This window comes from Stenella coeruleoalba (genome assembly GCF_951394435.1).
Source record: "Stenella coeruleoalba genome assembly, chromosome: 6".
Lineage (NCBI taxonomy): Eukaryota > Metazoa > Chordata > Mammalia > Artiodactyla > Delphinidae > Stenella > Stenella coeruleoalba.
In genome coordinates this window covers 77,125,349-77,143,984 of record NC_137151.1, presented here as the reverse complement: position 1 = coordinate 77,143,984, position 18,636 = coordinate 77,125,349, and the positions used below count along the sequence as shown (strand labels likewise).

The following is an 18,636-nucleotide window of genomic DNA, read 5'->3' as shown; positions in this document are numbered from 1 at the left end:
TGGGCCAAGATCTCATTCTTCTAGTCACAATGTATTCCTAATGGAAGATTTACCTCCATTCCCTTGCAGTATAATATGATAAACATTTTAACAATTTTTTTTCCTGAAGAATATGACTTCTTTTCTCATAGTCCAAAGAAAGTTTCAAGTATGGCAATTTTAATCCAGGTGTCAAGAAAGACAATAATAGATGGAGATGATTCAGAAAATCAGGACTTTATATTTCTCCTTACATCATAATATTTAGACAGCTGCTTGTTCTCTGCCTATTTGTAGAGCTGATGCTACTTAGGAATAAGGCAGATATTTTTCCACGACTGTACTAATTTCAAATATTCTGAAGTACTTTTTCCATAAATTATGGAAATGTCCTACTCCTCCTGAACTACTTCCTGCACCAATATTACTGCAAAATTGCAAATGAACTTAGTCCTGATTTTTTTTTTTTCCTAGAAAATGTAATCGCCAAAAGAATGTAGAAAGACAGATTACATCTGTTGAAGAGTCAATTACTGAATCAAATTTTTCAGTTTTTTTTTTAAACAAAGTTATTTTAGGGCACTTATTATGATAGCCCAATTATTTTTAGATATTCGTTCTTAGGTTAATACTCTGTACACAAATAAGTGTAGATTGGTGTGTGTTGAGACAGAACAGCTTGTACCTTTTTTGCTACATACCAAATATCATCATAAGAAGCCACAACCATCATACTTGAAGAAAATCCAAACTTAATGAGCATTGTTTTTTCTATTTCTTGTACTTATGAAGTCTCCAAATTAAGAAGAGCTTGTGTTCCACAAACATGCTTGTAAGGTGTTTAGAACTCAATCTATTTTTCTATAAAGACATGTAAAATATGGGGAATTTTGTTTTATTTTTCAAGACTGCTGACATACAAATCCTCCAGAGGACCTACATTTGCTGTTTTGGTAAACATTCATTCATGCAGTGGATGCTGGGCTTTGGGGCCTGTGCCAGTGATGGCACCAAGGATTCAGAAAAAAAAAAAATAAAAGGTAGGTTATTATGCATGTGAAAGAAAAGAAACACATTTGCTTTTGGAAGAGAAGGGATGGAATCCACAGGAGCTGGGCAGCATCTGAGGGAAGGAAGAGAAGAGAGGACATCTGCTGGATCACAAGAGAGGCAGGAGGGACCTGGAAGACAGACCTGAAAGAAGAGAGGTCGCTCACGAAGATTTTAAGAGGGTTTACTTTGGAGTATCTGATATTAAACCCTCCCCTTATTTTATCTTATGAAATTGTTGGTAAATTCTACATTGCTGTTTACATCTGTGTGCAATAAATATACTCCAAGAAGCAGGAAGAGAAAAATGGGAAGAACATAGTTCAGGTTTCATGACAGTTATTCAGGGAAGCCTTCAGTGCCTATTTAACCCATAAAGATACAGAAATGCAGAAGCAACGGTTCCATTTTTTTTTAATTAAGAAGTTGAGTATTTTATTATTAAACTTTATTTTCCTGCAAGGCTGTTGCTTCAGTGTCTAAAAATAGCACCAGCAAACACAGTATATTGCAAAATTAAGACAGTGTTGTTCTTTATCTGACACTGTACAACTAACAAAAACTCTTCTCCACTGCCAGTTATTTCTAATGGGAAGATCATTAGGTATTTTGACCCAAATTCAGGGATGGCTGTAAGCAAGTTACAGTATTATATAAGGCTTAAGATAACAATGTTATCTTTGAATTACATAATTTTTACAACTAGTTTTACCACAGTTTCAGGAATTCTGAATATTATAACTGGAGCCTATCCTAAAAATCATAGGGTGCTGTGAAAAAGATGCATAGTGTTTACGTGAAGTCATTAGGAAATTAAGGGGTATTTTCTTCAGGTAACGTGGCAAGCAGTTCCTTTTGCTATAAGCTGCTTTTTAAAAATCTCTCCACCACTAACTTAAGACAACTATGCTAGATTAAGTTGTTTCAAACTAGTTTATTTAGGGGTTCCATCTTCACTCCTCATTTTATGTATCTCTCATATGCATCTTCACACATCTAGTACTGAAAGGTTAGTGAGTGTCATCTTGATCAGCCAACCATCTTCATAACGAGATACGTTGACAAGCCCTGGATTTTCTGCTAGAGCTGCATTCATTTCAGTTACTTCTGCTGAGAGAGGAGACTAGCGTTCACCAGCAGCTTTCGCACTTTCCAAAGCACCGAATGAGTATGTTCAATTTTGTCCCAGCTTCACGCAAACTACAGTAAACAACAGCTCCAAAGCTTCCTGTGCAAAATTGCCGATCCCCACACTATTCCAACAGCGTTTTCTGTTGTTATCCATTCAAGGGTGTCTGTTAATTTACACTCGGAGAACGGAGGTGGGCCGGTGCGCAGCGCCTGCAAGGCGTCCACCAGCCGCCCGCCCTCAGCCTCCAGGGACCTGGGCGGACACTGCAACCCCGGCAGCCTCTGACCCCGGCGCAGAGACGCTGCGCAGGCGTATAGAATGCAGACCTGCGCTGTGCGCAGCACCACGTGCCGCGTGCGCCATGTTCGCCTTGTTCGCCGTATTCGGCTTGTTCTGCGGGCTGCGGAGCGTCCTTTTAAGGGCCAGGTCAACGCTGGCCTCGTTTCTGTGACCAAATACATTTCAAGTTACAATGGGAGTGCCAGAAACAATTTCTTCAAATCCCGTCAGTTCCATGGAAAGAATTAAGGAGTAAACCGGTCACTCATAGCCCCACAGTAAGCCAACTTTTTGTTTTCTTGTCAATTCACTCAAGATTGGTTTAAGTGTATGGAGAGGGGAAGAGAGGAGAGGATTCTCAGTATTTGTTCTATGTATGAGTGATTGATTCCTAATATGTTTCTTATGATGTGCTTTAAAACACCTCATGGAGTATGTGGTGTGTGTACATGTACAGGAATGAATATGTGTTAATTTTATCGACCCTTAGGAAGGGATTATTAGTATTTCAGGTACACTACTCAGGACTAACACTCCAGGGAGTGAGTTAGCATTTGAAGGACACTAATGGAAAACTTACATAAGAAGAGCACCGTTTGTAACTCCGATCAATACCAGAAAGTTTTACATTAGCATATAATATGTTAGAAACAATTTTTCTTCAGGGAAATAAGAGGTGTTCAAGATACGTCTACTGGCTAGATACATTGAATGCATACATTCATTGCATTTTCATGAACAGGGTTTAAGAATCTAGTAAACCTCATGGTGTACACTCTTCAAAGTGGAATGTAATTTCGGAATTCCAGTCTGTTCTGTATGCGGTCTTTGTCACTTGATTCCGACTAGAAGTTTAAATTAACCCTGCCCCTAGAAAATTGTCCCCTTTGCCTTGAGTAAACCTTTTATGCAAGTCGCTTGTTGGAGATCTTAAAAGGACAGAGGGCTGAGTTGCATTGAGATTTCAGAGCAACTTGTATGGGTCTGACGGAGGGGGCTGCTTGTTGACAAATATTTGCATGTGTGACAGAATTAGACGCCAGCCATGCTGATTATCTGAAGGAAAGAAATTGCGGTAAAGGAAACTGAAAATATAAAGGCATAGAGTCTGGAGGGAGCTTGATATATTTAAGAAAAAGGAAGAGGGCCATTGAAGACAGAAAGTAGGAGTGCATTTAAAGCCAAGTGGAGAGTCGTGAAGGGAGTTCAGTGGATTGGAGCAGCCAGGTCATATAGGATCTAATTAGCCATGGTGAGGAGTTTAATCTGTTTCTAAGGATAAAAGAAAACCCCATTGGAACACAAATTGCCTGTTAGTTGAATACTGTCAATGTCATGGATTGCAAGCACATTTGCCTAAAAGGCCAGGAGAGATGAACCAGCCATACTATACAAAACATTAGCTCAAGTTCAATAATAAATGGAAATTGACAACAGATTTAGGGGTTAAGGATACCATAGTGAATGGTGAGGACTTTGGCAAATGAAGATCACGTGCTTCATCTTGTGAACCTATGTCCTGGGTGGTGGTGGTGAAGGGACAGCCTCAAATCAGATCCAGGTGATTGTTGTCATGCTGAAATATGAGTCAAGTATTGCCACATCCTCCGGCTTTCCAAGACAAGCAGTACATCTGAATTGCTGCATTAAATCTAATGTTTAAACGATGGTAGCTAATTAAAAAGAAAAATAAATCAGTATGTGGGATAGACAAATCATGAACTGAAATGGGGCTCTCGGACTACCATAAATAATCTCTGATCTATATAGTGAATGTTTACCTTTCAGTATATATGAAATCTCTCTTGAGCTTACTTTCCTTATAAATTACAGCTTAATTATCCCTACTTTGCAGAAAAAGGAATAAAATCTTTCAAGCTAACCCCAGCAAAATTTAATTTCTACACTCCAACATCTTTTCATTTAGCAAGTATTTGTTGAGTGCCCACCATGTTGTAGGGGTTGAAATATATGAATGAACAAAAGATAAAGATCTCTGCCCCTGTGAACTTTATAGTCCTGGGAGGACACTTAGATTTAAAGGATAAGTGGGAATAGCAGGAAATGAAGAGGTCACAAAGGAGATTGAGGTGGAGAGGTGAAGAAGACAAATGGTAAAGGTAACAAAAAGTGAATTATACAGTATTATGAAGGTCTCGATGCTCTGGAGAAGAGAGAAATAGAGCAGAATGGGGGGGCGTTGGGAGTGCGGATGGTCTTGGAAGGATTTCCACAACATCTCCAATTCCAGAATTCTTAGGATCTGCCTCTGCTCTCATATCTAGAACTTCATTTTATCCTTTCTCAAGTGCCTTCTTCCCCTCAGTTTATAAATGTCCTCAAATGTAGTCAAGTATCTTCTATCCTAAAAATAAACAAACAAACAAAAAGCTCCTTTAACCATGCATATTCTTCTTGCTTGTATCTCATCCTTTAAGAAAGGAGCTTTCTAAACTGCTGGTCCCACTTTCTCACATCCTGTTCACTCAACAACCTACTCTGATATGACTTCCACTCCAGTCTCTGTACCAAAACTGTTTATAGATGACCTTTGATTGGCCTCATCCAAACACCAACTTGGTGTTTCTTAAGCTTTAATCTTATTTCACCGCTCCCCAGTCTTTGCCATTGTTAAATATTTACTCTTTCTTGAGGATTCAACTTCTCTTAGCTTCTGAGATATTCTACCAGTGACCTCCCTGCTGCATTTAATTACTCCTCCTTCTGTTTCCTTCGTGTTTTATTTTTCTGCATTTACTACCTTCTTCTTAAATGTTAGCATTCCCGCAAGGTAATTATTACTTCTTTAAGGCTAGGAAGTCCTTCACTAACACAGGCATCAGAACCTCAACATATCCAAAACTATACACTCATTTATTCTCTTTTAATCTTGGTTAACTGGTCTTGGTTAACTGCTTTCAGTATTTGTTTCTGCAAAAAGAAGGTAAAACTTTTGGATCATTTCATCTGCCCGGGGAAACATGTTGCTTATTTTTATTTTCAAATTTTAAAGTTTTTATTTTTTAAAATGATGGTTTATATTCTCATGCAACTGTGAAGATTACATGTGTGAATAGAGAATTTGGGTATAAAAAATTAAACACGTGTTATGAGAAACTTATTAGTTATCATCCATCTGAAAGCATTTGACTTTCAAAATCTGGCATATTGCCTAAATTTATTCTTCAAGAGATTAAGTTTATATTGTCATTTCTGGAAGATTGCATCTGGAATGTCTTTATCAGTTCATCCTACACTATCTTTTTAAATAAGATTCAGTTTAAATATTAAGCACAGCATTTAAAGAAACTGAGCTTATCTAATCATCAGAGGTTAGGGCAGAAAAAAATTATCATCTGGTTTTCATCTGTTATAAATAGCAAATGTCACCCAATTTACTACTTGTGTAAGGTTGAGAAAGACATCCTTCACCAATTCACTCCCTGCAGCCTTATTTTCAGAAAGTATATTCAACTACATAGCTTCATCACAGATGCACATATACACACACACACAAATTTATAGTTCAAGAGTACTGTTTAACAGTACATTGACATAACATCAGGTGAGAAAATGAACTTTGGCTTTGATTCTGAACTGCTACCCAATCAGAATTAGCATTTATATGTATATAAAATATTATTGGATGGGTTTGTTAGGTCTCCGTAGACAAGAATATCCAAACAAAACATACATACTATGCATATATACTAAAGGAAAATGAATCCATTTCATCTTGAGAGACTAAATATTTATACTTGAAATGTTTTGCTTTTGGTCAGGTGTTGAAATGAAAACCAAATTCAAATGTATAATTTATAAATATAAGTATTAAGAGAGAACATACTATAAGCATGTAAAATGGAATATAAATATAAATTGTTTAAAAATACATGTGCTCTTGGAAGATAATGCTGGGCACAGAGTAAAACAGGAGGTTTATTTACCTAGAAAATAACATTATTCTATCTAAATTTTAGATATGTACTATTTTTCATTTTACTGGTAACAAAGCATATAATTAAGAATACTACCAAATTAATCAGCAATATAGTGATGATTATTGTGATTAAAGGAAATTGCCATCTGGTTATGTTACTCTGAGTACTTTTTTTATACTTTAAATAGTACTTGCTTTGTGCTGTGTAATGAAAATGAGACTTTATAGAAATATCTATACTTGCTTGCATTTATAAAAAGGCAAAAAAACTAAATGTGAGACAAAATACACAATCCACAAACAATTATGATTGTGGAAGAAATACATGAAACATTTATCTCAAAACTGGCAGATTTTTGAAGTTCCTGAAAAAGGGCTAGCTTTTCCAACTTGGAAATACACACTGGGTAGCAAATGCTCATGCTTATGCTTGGAACAATTTGAGACACCAAAAGACTTATAGTGTTGGTAGCTGGGCCAGTTAAAACTGCAAGTGAGAATTAATGCCTTCCTTTTACTATCCTTTCTAAGCTACTGCTGAGTGGTAGTGGTCTTGAAGGATTTGGCTTTCTATCTACCTACAACTTTAAACAAGAATTTACTACTGATAGTCCTTTCCGTGGTAGTATTTAGTTGTTCTTGTGTTGCGATAATGTAAACAGCTGGGATCTATTTCAGAATTGTCTGGCTCCAGCTGGACATGCCTTTAAAAAAGAAAAAACCCTTTTGTTCAGAGCTGGGTTTTCACTGTAATCACAGAATTTAGTTTACAAAACCAAGACATAAATGGTGTTCCTGCACGGAGCTGGTTTGACTTGGTTGTCTAGAGAGAAGAAACTCCAACTGCTTGTTCTTTCCTTTCCTCTAGCATTTGAGATTGTCTCACTCCATTAAAAAGACCTAGAGGTCTAGTTCCTAGTGGGATTTTGTTAAGTAGTGTAAGTGAATTTAAATAAGAGATGTTGTGTGCACCAAAGAATGATTCTGACTCATTTAGGTCAAGTGTGTTTATCCCATTCTTGCTACTAGAAACTCTATTAGTGAAATTTTTTGTCTTAGTCTTGATTACATTAAACCAAACATGTAGAGCTAAGGAAAGAACACATTACTAAGGAGCAGAGACAAAGAAATAATCAGTGTAGTTGAAATATCCACAAAACTTTTCAGGGCAAGAGGAATCAAGTGATAAGAAAACTGCCAAACGCTGAGTCAGCCTTGCCTGATTGTCAGTCTCTGCGTAGTCATGGGAAATCACTTGTTCCTTGGTTAGAGCCTCACTCTGTGTCCCTGTCACCGTGACTGCTACCCATGAACTCTGATGACCAAGCAGGCAGAAAACACCACCACGGGGCTGCTATGGATGAATATCAGTAACCCTCCTCCAAACTTCATCAAACTGGTTTCCAGTTTAGAAGTCTATTGAAACTTATGTATATGGACTAGAAAATTTGTATTGAGTCCATGTTGAGTCCCCTCAGTATATGAATCCCAAAACATGTGTGAAGTATCTGTTTTTAATACTCTAAAGCGTGTTAGAATCTACTGATAGTAAAATCCCTGAGTAGAAAGTGGGAGGTTGTTGATACCACTTTACTTGTTATCCCAATAAAGCACATGGAGTAAATGTCCAAGGCAGTTGCCTAAGAGATCTATCTGTAAAGTTTTAAATCTTCTGTGCAGTGTCAGTTTACAATCAGAGAATGCATGTTGATTTTTAAAGTTTCCAAATAAAAGTTAGGGGGAAACCTGCACAAAGTTAAAAACAGTTGTCATTTTTTTTTTTTTTTTTGCGGTACGCGGGCCTCTCACTGTTGTGGCCTCTCCCGTTGTGGAGCACAGGCTCCGGACGCACAGGCTCAGCGGCCATGGCTCACGGGCCCAGCCGCTCCGCGGCACCTGGGATCCTCCCGGACCGGGGCACGAACCCGTGTCCCCTGCATCGGCAGGCAGACTCTCAACCACTGCGTCACCAGGGAAGCCCTGGACCAGATCATTTTAATGGCGAAGTTTGCAGCAGCAGGTGATTGCCATCGCTCCATTTCTTAGTCTATGGTTTCCCTATGGGAGCTCACTAAATAGTACCTTTGTGTAGCTTATAAATTGTAAGTATTTCTAATTTTGAGCAACAAAGAAAAATATCTACTATTGTAAACTGTGGACATGTGACCAAAGATTGTGCCATGATTGATAAATCCACTTCGCATTCTCATTCATTCATTCAGCAAGTACTCATGTAGTATGCTAAGTACTAAATAGTCTGCTAGGCTCTGGGGATCCAGTACTGACCAACATAGACATGATCACGGTTTCATGACGTTTATAGTTATTGAGTTCATTAATTAACTCAATAGATATTTCTTCAGTGCTGCTGTATGCCAGACATTCTTCTGTAATGGAATATGCAAGTAAACAAAAAAATCCTGACCTTGGGGAGCTTCTTCTTAGTGGGAAAATCCAGATAATAAGCACCAAACATGATAAATAAGTAAGTGATAAAATACGCTAGGAAGATAAAAGTATCATGTGGAAGTATAGAGGAGGGGAAGGGAGCAGGAGTTCAGTCTGAGTGGTGGTAATTTAGATACAGTGGTCCACTTAAGAAGCTGACACACTTGAGAAAAGACATGAAGGAACCTAGGGAGTTGACCATGCAGACATCTAGAGGAAGAAAGTATTAGGGCAGCGGGAACAGAAAGTACAAAGGCCATAAGGTAAAGGGATGACTGGCATTTTCAGGGAACAAAAAAAGAAGCCATTGTGCTTCAAACAGAATGAGCTAGTGGGAGAGTAGCAGGTAGAAAGATCAGAGAGGTAACAGGGATCCAGATTCTGAGCCTTGTAGTCCTTATAAGGACTCTAAAGAGTCACTCTCGTTGATGTATTAAGAATATACTGGGGACTTCCCTGGTGGCGCAGTGGTTGAGAGTCCGCCTGCTGATGCAGGGGACACGGGTTCGTGCCCCGGTTCGGGAAGATCCCACATGCCACGGAGTGGCTGGGCCCGTGAGCCATGGCCGCTGAGCCTGTGCGTCCGGAGCCTGTGCTCTGCAACGGGGGAGGCCACGGCAGTGAGAGGCCCGCGTACCGCAAAAAAAAAAAAAAAAAAAAAAAAAAAAAAATAGAATATACTGTAGTGTACAAAAGTAAGCAGACCCATTAAGAGATAATTGCAGTAATCCAGGCGCAGAATACTGATAGCTCAAACAAGAGTGATGACAGTAGGGGTTGTGAGAGGTGGTTAAATATCTTTTGAGAGTAGAACCAATGGGATTCCCTGATAGATTGATTATTAAATGTGAGAGTTAAAAAGAAGTCAAGGAATACTAAAGTTTTTGGTCTAAGCAACTGGAAGAATGGAGGTATCTTAAACTGAGAGGAAGAAGATTGCAGGAGAAGCATGTTTTTTTCCTTTAGTGAGGAAGTTAGTAGGGGACAGGAGACAATCATGGTTTTTGTAAGGGACATGTTAAGTTCAAGATGTCTGTTACATACCCAAGGGAATATCCTTTATATTTCCAAGGTAGTTTGATATGTGAATATGGAATTTAAAGGCCATAAATTTGGAAATCATTTGTACGTAAAGGTATATGGAACCACTAGACTGGATGAAATTACCAAGGGGGCGAATATGGTTAGAGATGAGGACCCAGACTAATCCCTGGGTCACATCACTATTGAGAGGTCTGAGCGAGGAGGATGAAAAAACAAGAGGAACAGAGAAGGAGCAACCAGTGAGGTAGGAGGAAACCTGGGAGGTGTGGTGCACAGGGGCCAAGGAAAGAAAATACACCATGGAGGAGAAAGTGATCAACTGTGTCAAGTCCTGCCAAGTAAATGGTGTGGCAAGATTCCATCACAAGATTCAGCATAGTAAGGGAAAGACAAAAAAAAAGTCATTAAAAATATGATTAAAGTCATGAAAGACCATTTTTAAGAGACCGCCTTAGTGATACGTATAAACGTTTCTTTTCCCACACTCTCATAAAGTGTGAATATTACCTTTTCAGAGAGAATTTTAAATGTATAGGTTGTTTTATTTTATTTTTCTCCAATTATGAAAGAGACAGCTTTTCTTTTTGTTTGGGGGCACTAATATTTTTCTACAAAGTGTTCACATCTTTAATTTATTTTTCTTTTAAAGTATTAGCATGATTTTTCCTTGATTAAGAGAGCTCTTGATATAATGATGATAACATTTTGTCTGCCGTGTTTTCCAGTCTGCAATTTATCTTTCAATAATGTCTTGGCTCTCAGAAGTTTTTAAAAGTTTATTTCTATAGTACTCTCTCACTTTTTTTCTTTGTAACTTCTTAACTTTTCATTTATGTCTTAGATGTATTTTATAAATATATTTATATTTCCAGACTCAATATTTCATATGTATCCATTGAATCCATGTATCCACATTGTTTTCTAGGTTATTTTACACTATCATTTAAATTTTTTATTCTATGATCTACCTAGGGTTTATTTTTTTATTTTTCTTTAATATCTTTATTGGAGTATAATTGCTTTACAATGGTGTGTTAGTTTCTGCTTTATAACAAACTGAATCAGTTATACATATACACATGTTCCCATATCTCTTCCCTCTTGCATCTCCCTCCCTCCCACCCTCCCTATCCCACCCCTCTAGGTGGTCACAAAGCACCAAGCTGATCTCCCTGTGCTATGCGGCTGCTTCCCACTAGCTATCTGTTTTACGTTTGATAGTGTATATATGTCCGTGCCTCTCTCTCACTTTGTCCCAGATTATCCTTCCCCCTCCCCATATCCTCAAGTCCATTCTCTAGTAGGTCTGTGTCTTTATTCCCATCTTACCCCTAGGTTCTTCATGACCTTTTTATTTTTTTTTTAGATTCCATGTATATGTGTTAGCATATGGTATTTGTTTTTCTCTTTCTGACTTACTTCACTCTGTATGACAGACTCTAGGTCCATCCACCTCACTACAAATAACTCAATTTCGTTTCTTTTTATGGCTGAGTAATATTCCATTGTATGTATGTGCCTCGTCTTCTTTATCCATTTATCTGTTGATGGACACTTAGGTTGCTTCCATGTCCTGGCTATTGTAAATAGAGCTGCAATGAACATTGTGGTACATGACTCTTTTTGAATTATGGTTTTCTCAAGGGTATATGCCCAGTAGTGGGATTGCTGGGTTGTATGGTAGTTCTATTTGAAGTTTTTAAAGGAACCTCCATACTGTTCTCCATAGTGGCTGTATCAATTTACATTTCCACCAACAGTGCAAGAGTGTTCCCTTTTCTCCACAGTAGGGTTTATTTTTAATGTATTTATGAATACACATTCATTTGACCAAAACACTAAAATATACTGGAGGGCAAAGTAGACCAAACATGCATGTTATGTGATCAGCTCTCTTATCTGTCCCTTCTCTGTTTTGAAACAGTTTCCCTTCAGGCATGTTGCAGTGTAGTTTTTCATTGAAAAAACACCAAATATTTGAACTTCAACAAATATAACTGAGGTCTATTCTGTCATACAGTCAAAGGAGACAGTTGCCTTAGGCAGCAAAAACATTCCACACAGCAAATTCTTTAGGGATTGTTTTTAGTGTGAGAAGCTAGAGGCAATAAAATACAAGGCATTTCCCATTTTGTCTGAAGTGATTAAACCAGAATTTAAATACTTCTTAGAAGTATCATCTTTGGCACCTATATTCATGTTTATATTCCGATGGGGGCTGGAGGAATATAAAGCTACATAAAATACTGATGAACATGTTAGGAAACAATTTAGTAGCTATCCATTTCCTACAATTAAAGGATAAATATTCAGAACGTGTTACTTTTATTGGAAAGAACTGTGTGTGTTTGTGTGCATGGAGATGAAAGTGTGTGTAAGAGAAAGCTTGCAAAATGGATAAGAAAAAATTAATTTTACCTCTGATTATTCATCTCTGTCAATTAGAAGGCTCAAACCAAAAACAAACAATTGGAAATATGAAAATTCAATCTTTTATAATTTGATTTTTCCCAGACTTTAGCAATCTGAGGAATTAATGAGATCTTAAAATCAGTAATATTTCAAATCTCTTTTCACTGTTGGACCCACTTAAGGCCTCTTTAAAAATCCACTCTGCCCTGGGCCTGCCCCAAGGTGTTCAGGTCTTTGTTAGGATGTAGTATGTAGCAGTATTCACAAAGGAATGTATTCCAGTCAGGCTGTCTTGATTCTGTCCCTCCAGGTACTGTAGTCTCCCACTGGGTGTCACCAGACTCCACTCAGTGCTTCAGTTTCCCATCTGGTACAGCTTTGCTCCATAAAGTATGTCAACTAGGGTCCTCCTGACACCAAGGCAGAGGGAGATCTGGGATAAAGCAGGATAGAATGTGCTTTCTGCCCTCCTGCTGCATTTGATTAGAGGAGTTCCCTAGTAATATTGCTTAGGCCTTCAATGTCCAACAGCGCCTTTACTAAAACAAATCATTCAGTCTCTTAGTTTCTCTTAGTCTCCCTAATGTTTCTATAGCTAGCATAGTCAGCATATATTCAGCACTTATTGAGCCCATATTCTTCTAGGGCTTAGACATGGGCCAATAAAGACAGAGCAGAAAACAGTGTGAGTTACCAAATGTACCCTGTGCTCAGAATCAGGCCTTCTCACTCATTAAGACTCTCTTCCCAGGTCCAGCTGAAACTCACAGAGTCTGGTCCCTTTGTCCTTTAGAACAACTTTCCAACAGTGATTTCTATGCTAAACACATGTAAAGATGCTTTAGAGACAATGTTTCATGATCTTGTCAGACATAATCTGAGTCTTTCTCAAAAACCAGGTGAGATCTTTGCTACAAAATATTTTCTTAACTGTACCCCGTCTGATCACCTTTCTAAGTTCTATCACTTTAAAGGCAAATGACTTACTTCCAGCATCACATGCATGTATTTATCTGTAGCTTTATGTATCTGTAGCATGTATCTTGCATGGAATTCCTAACCAGTTCATAAGCTTCTTATGAACAAAAAATGTCTTTGTGTCTCCTTATGGGATACAGAACGGTAGGTAAAGGGCAATATATAACCCTGAGTAAATCTCAATACTTTGGGATCTACTTTGTCAAAGTAATAGCTACTAGGGAAAAAAAAAAAGACATTTTAAAAAAAGAATGTGTGTGTATATTGTTAGAACTTTGGGGTATTTATTTTCCCATTAACTGTAAAGTTTCTGCATATGAGGCTTCTCTCCCAGCCATCTATGACTTAATATGTGGGATATTGGTAATATGCAGAATAAAATATGTAGCCATAGTGAAATGGACATGACCTTACACAGGATATGAGGTGTATTTAAAGAGTTTCCTGAGTGGCATTTCAACCACACACATTAGACTCAGTTAATATAATTGCTGCTAAGTGCAGTTTTTATTGATAGCACGATATGTTTAAAGGAAGCCATTCAGAAGTCATGAAACCTCACCACTATATTAACGCTGCAAGTTGTATCTCAGAATTAAGGCTTAACTGAGTGACCACTCTCATGTGGTCCAACACTCTTCAGAATCTCAACATTCAATAGTTGCTGAATATATGCTGATTATTCTAGCATTAGAAATGTAAGAATTTCAAGTTTCTATCACAATGCTCTAATGCTTTCTGTCCAGATACCTTGTATAACCTCTGCGCCATAATGGAATGCATCATCTGTTTTGTTCTTTTGGGTTTTTTTTTTTCTTTTTAAATAGCCAGACGTTCAATTTTACTTTATTTTATTTTTTATTTTTTAAATTTTTATGGGAGTATAGTTGCTTTACAATGTTGTATTAGTTTCTGCTGTACAGCAAAGTGAATCAGCTATACAAATACATATATTCCCTCTTTTTTGGATTTCCTTCCCATTTAGGTCACCAAAGAGCACTGAGTTGAGCTCCCTGAGTTATACAGTAGGTTCTCATTAGTTATCTATTTTATACATAGTATCAATGGTGTTTATATGTCACTCGCAATCACCCAATTCATCCTAACCCTCCTTGCCCCCCTTGGTATCCATATGTTTGCTCTCTACGTCTGTGTCTCTATTTCTGCTTTGTAAATAAGGTCGTTTATACCAATTTTTTCAGATTCCACATGTATGTGTTAATATGTGTTAATATATGATATTTGTTTTTCTCTTTCTGACTTACTTCACTCTGTATGACATTCTCTAGGTCCATCCACGTCTCTACAAACGACCCAATTTCATTCCATTATATATATGTACCACATCTTCTTTATCCATTCGTCTGTCGATGGGCATTTAGGTTGCGTCTATGACCTAGCTATTGTAAATAGTGCTACAGTAAATATTGGGGTGCATGTGTCTTTTTGAATTATGTTTTTTTCTGAGTATATGCCCAGTAGTGGGATTTCTGGTCACATGGTAGTTCTATTTTTAATTTTTTAAGGAGCCTCTATAATGTTTTCCATAGTGGGCATACCAATTTACATTCCCACCAGCAGTGCAAGAGGGTTCCCTTTTCTCCACACCCTCTCCAGCATTTGTTGTTTGTAGATTTTGTGATGATGGCCATTCTGACCGGTGTGAGGTGATAACCTCATTGTAGTTTTGATTTGCATTTCTCTAATAATTAGTGATATTGAGCATCTTTTCATGTGTTTGTTGACCATCTGTATGTCTGTTTTGGAGAAATGTCTATTTAGGTCTTCTGCCCATTTTTTGATTGGGATTTTTAAAAAAATATTGAGCTGCATGAGCTGTTTGTATATTTTGGAGATTAATCCTTTGTCAGTTGCTTCATTTGAAAATATTTTCTCCCATTCTGAGGGTTGTCTTTTTGTTTTGTTTATGGTTTCCTTTTCTGTGGAAAAGATTTTAAGTTTAGGTCCCATTTGTTAATTTTTTAAATTTTCATTACTTTAGGAGGTGGATCAAAAAAGATCTTGCTGTGATTTATGTCAAAGAGTGTTCTTCCTATGTTTTCATCTAAGAGCTTTATAGTGTCTGGCCTCACATTCAGGTCTCTAATCCATTTTTCAGTTTATTTTTGTGTATGGTGTTAGGGAGTGTTCTAATTTCATTCTTTTACATATAGCTGTCCAGTTTCCCAGTACCGCTTATTGAAGCGGCTGTATTTCCTCCATTGTATATTCTTGCCTCCTTTGTCATAGATTAGGTGACCATAGGCGCTTGGCTTAATCTCTGGGCTTTTATCCTGTTCCATTGATGTATATATCTGTTTTTGTGCCAGTACCATACTGTCTTGATTACTGTAGCTGTGTAGTATAGTCTGCAGTAAGGGAGCCTGACTACTCCAGCTCAGTTTTTCTTTCTCAAGCCTGCTTTGGCTATTCGGGGTCTTTTGTGTTTCCATACACATTGTGAAATTTTCTGTTCTAGTTCTGTGAAAAATGCCATTGGTAATTTGATAGAGATTGCATTGAATCTGTAGATTGCTTTGGATAGTATAGTCATTTCCACAATATTGATTCTTCCATTCCAGGAACATGGTGTATCTTCCCATCTGTTTGTTTCATCTTTAATTTCTTTCATCAGTGTCTTATAGTTTTCTGCATAGAGGTCTTTTGTCTCCCTCGGTAGGTTTATTCCTAGGTATTTTTTAAATTTATTTTATTTTATTTTATTTTTTGTTTTTGCTGTATGCGGGCCTCTCACTGTTGTGGCCTCTCTTGTTGTGGAGCACAGGCTCTGGACGTGCAGGCCCAGCGGCCATGGCTCATGGGCCCAGCAGCTCCGCGGCATGTGGGATCCTCCCGGACCGGAGCATGAACCTGCGTCCCCTGCATCGGCAGGCAGACTCCCAACCACTGCGCCACCAGGGAAGCCCTATTCCTAGGTATTTTATTCTTTTTGTTGCAATGGTAAATGGGAGTGTTTCCTTAATTTCTCTTTCAAATTTTTCATCATTAGTGTATAGGAATGCAAGAGATTTCTGTGCATTAATTTTGTATCATGCTACTTTACCAGATTCATTGATTAGCTCTAGTAGTTTTCTCGTGGCATCTTTAGGATTCTCTATGTATAGTATCATGTCATCTGCAAACATTGACAGTGTTACTTCTTTTCCTGCTTGTATTCCTTTTATTTCTTTTTCTTCTCTGATTGCTGTGGCTAGGACTTCCAAAACTTTGTTGAATAATAGTGGTGAGAGTGGGCATCCTTGTCTTATTCCTGATCTTAGAGGAAATGCTTTCAGTTTTTCACCATTGAGAATGATGTTTGCTGTGGGTTTGTCATATATGGGCTTTATTATGTTGAGGTAGGTTCCCTCTATGCCCACTTTCTGGAGTATTTTTATGATAAATGGGTGTTGAATTTTGTCAAAAGGTTTTTTCTGCATCTACTGAGATGACCATATGGTTTTTCTTCTTCAGTTTGTTAATATGGTTTATCACATTGATTGATTTGCGTATATTGGAGAATCCTTGCATCTCTGGGATAAATCCCACTTGATCATGGTGTATGATCCTTTTAATGTGTTGTTGGATTCTGTTTGCTAGTATTTTGTTGAGGATTTTTGCATCTATCTTTATCAGTGATATTGGTCTGTAATTTTCTTTTTTTGTAGTAGCTTTGTCTGGTTTTGGTATCAGGGTGATGGTGGGCTCATAGAATGAGTCTGGGAGTGTTCCTTCCTCTGCAATTTTTCGTAAGAGTTTGAGAAGGATGGGTGTTAGCTGTTCTCTAAATGTTTGATAGAATTCACCTGTGAAGCCATCTGGTCTTGGACTTTTGTTTGCTGTAAGATTTTTAATCACAGTTTCAATTTCATTAGCTGTGATTTGTCTGTTCGTATTTTCTGTTTCTTCCTGGTTCAGTCTTGGAAGCTTATACCTTTCTAAGTATTTGTCCATTTCTTCCAGGTTCTCCATTTTAGTGGCATTGAGTTACTTGTAGTAGTCTCTTGAGATGCTTTGTATTTCTGTGGTGTCTGTTGTAACTTCTCCTTTTCTATTTCTAATTTTACTGATTTGAGTCCTCTTTTTCTCTTGATGAGTCTGACTAAAAGTTTATCAGTTTTGTTTACCTTCTCAAAGAACCAGCTTTTAGTTTTATTGATCTTTGCTATTGTTTTCTTTGTTTCTATTTCATTTATTTCTGCTCTCATCTTTATGATTTCTTTCCTTCTACTAACTTTGGGTTTTTTTTTTTTTGCGTTACGCGGGCCTCTCACTGTTGTGGCCTCTCCCGTTGCGGAGCACAGGCTCCGGACGCGCAGGCTCAGTGGCCATGGCTCACGGGGCCCAGCCGCTCCGCGGCATGTGGGATCTTCCCAGACCGGGGCACGAACCTGTGTCCCCTGCATCGGCAGGCGGACTCTCAACCACTGCGCCACCAGGGAAGCCCTAACTTTGGGTTTTTTTGTTCTTCTTTCTCTAGCTGCTTTAGGTGTTAGTTTAGGTTGTTTATTTGAGGTTTTTCTTGTTTCTTGAGGTAGGATTGTATTGCTATAAACTTCCCTCTTAGGACTGCTTTTGCTGCATTCCATAGGTTTTGAGTCGTCATGTTTTCATTGTCATTTGTCTCTAGGTATTTTTGATTTCCTCTTTCATTTCTTCAGTGATCTTTTAATTGTTTACTGGCATATTGTTTAGCCTCCATGTGTTTGTGTTTTTTAGTTTTTTCCTGTAACTGATTTCTAATCTCATAGCATTGTGGCTGGAAAAGATGGTTGATACAATTTCAGTTTTCTTACATTGACTGAGGCTTGATTTGTGACCCAAGATGTGATCTGTCCTGGAGAATGTTTCATGTGCACTTGAGAAGGAAGTGTATTTGCTGCTTTCAGATGGACTGTCCTATAAATATCTAGTCTAGTCTGGTCTAATGTGTCATTTAAGGCTTGTGTTTCCTTATTAGTTTTCTGCCTGGTTGATCTGTCCATTGCTGTAAGTGGGGTGTTAAAGTTCCCCACTATTATTGTGTTATTGTTGATTTCCCCTTTTATGGCCATTAGCATTTGTCTTATGTATTGAGGTGCTCCTATGTTGGGTGCATAAATATTTATAATTGTTATATTTTCTTCTTGGATTGGTCCCTTGATCATTATGTAGTGTCCTTCCTTGTCTCTTGTAACAGTATTTATTTTAAAGTCTATTTTGTCTGATATGACAATTGCTACTCCAGCTTTCTTTTGATTTCCATTTGCATGGAATATCTTTTCCATCCCCTCACTTTCAGTCTGTATGTGTCCCTAGGTCTGAAGTGGGTCTCTTGCAGACAGCATATATCCGGATCTTGTTTTTGTATCCATTCAGCCAGTCTGTGTCTTTT

General features: G+C 37.9%; 1 protein-coding gene and 1 long non-coding RNA gene across 4 annotated transcripts in view; one reads left to right on the top strand and one right to left on the bottom strand.

Moving 5' to 3' along the window:
- The window catches only part of PPP1R1C (protein phosphatase 1 regulatory inhibitor subunit 1C), a gene marked incomplete at its 3' end in the record, with an annotated part of 129,641 nt that overhangs the window by 17,083 nt on the left and 93,922 nt on the right, over nt 1-18,636 (bottom strand). The window lies entirely within an intron of this gene.
- LOC307188323 overlaps nt 2,533-18,636 on the top strand; it is a 108,606-nt gene continuing 92,502 nt past the window's right edge. The window contains exon 1 of the long non-coding RNA XR_013828895.1: nt 2,533-2,718. This is a non-coding gene — a long non-coding RNA (uncharacterized lncRNA). The remainder of the gene's footprint in view (nt 2,719-18,636) is intronic.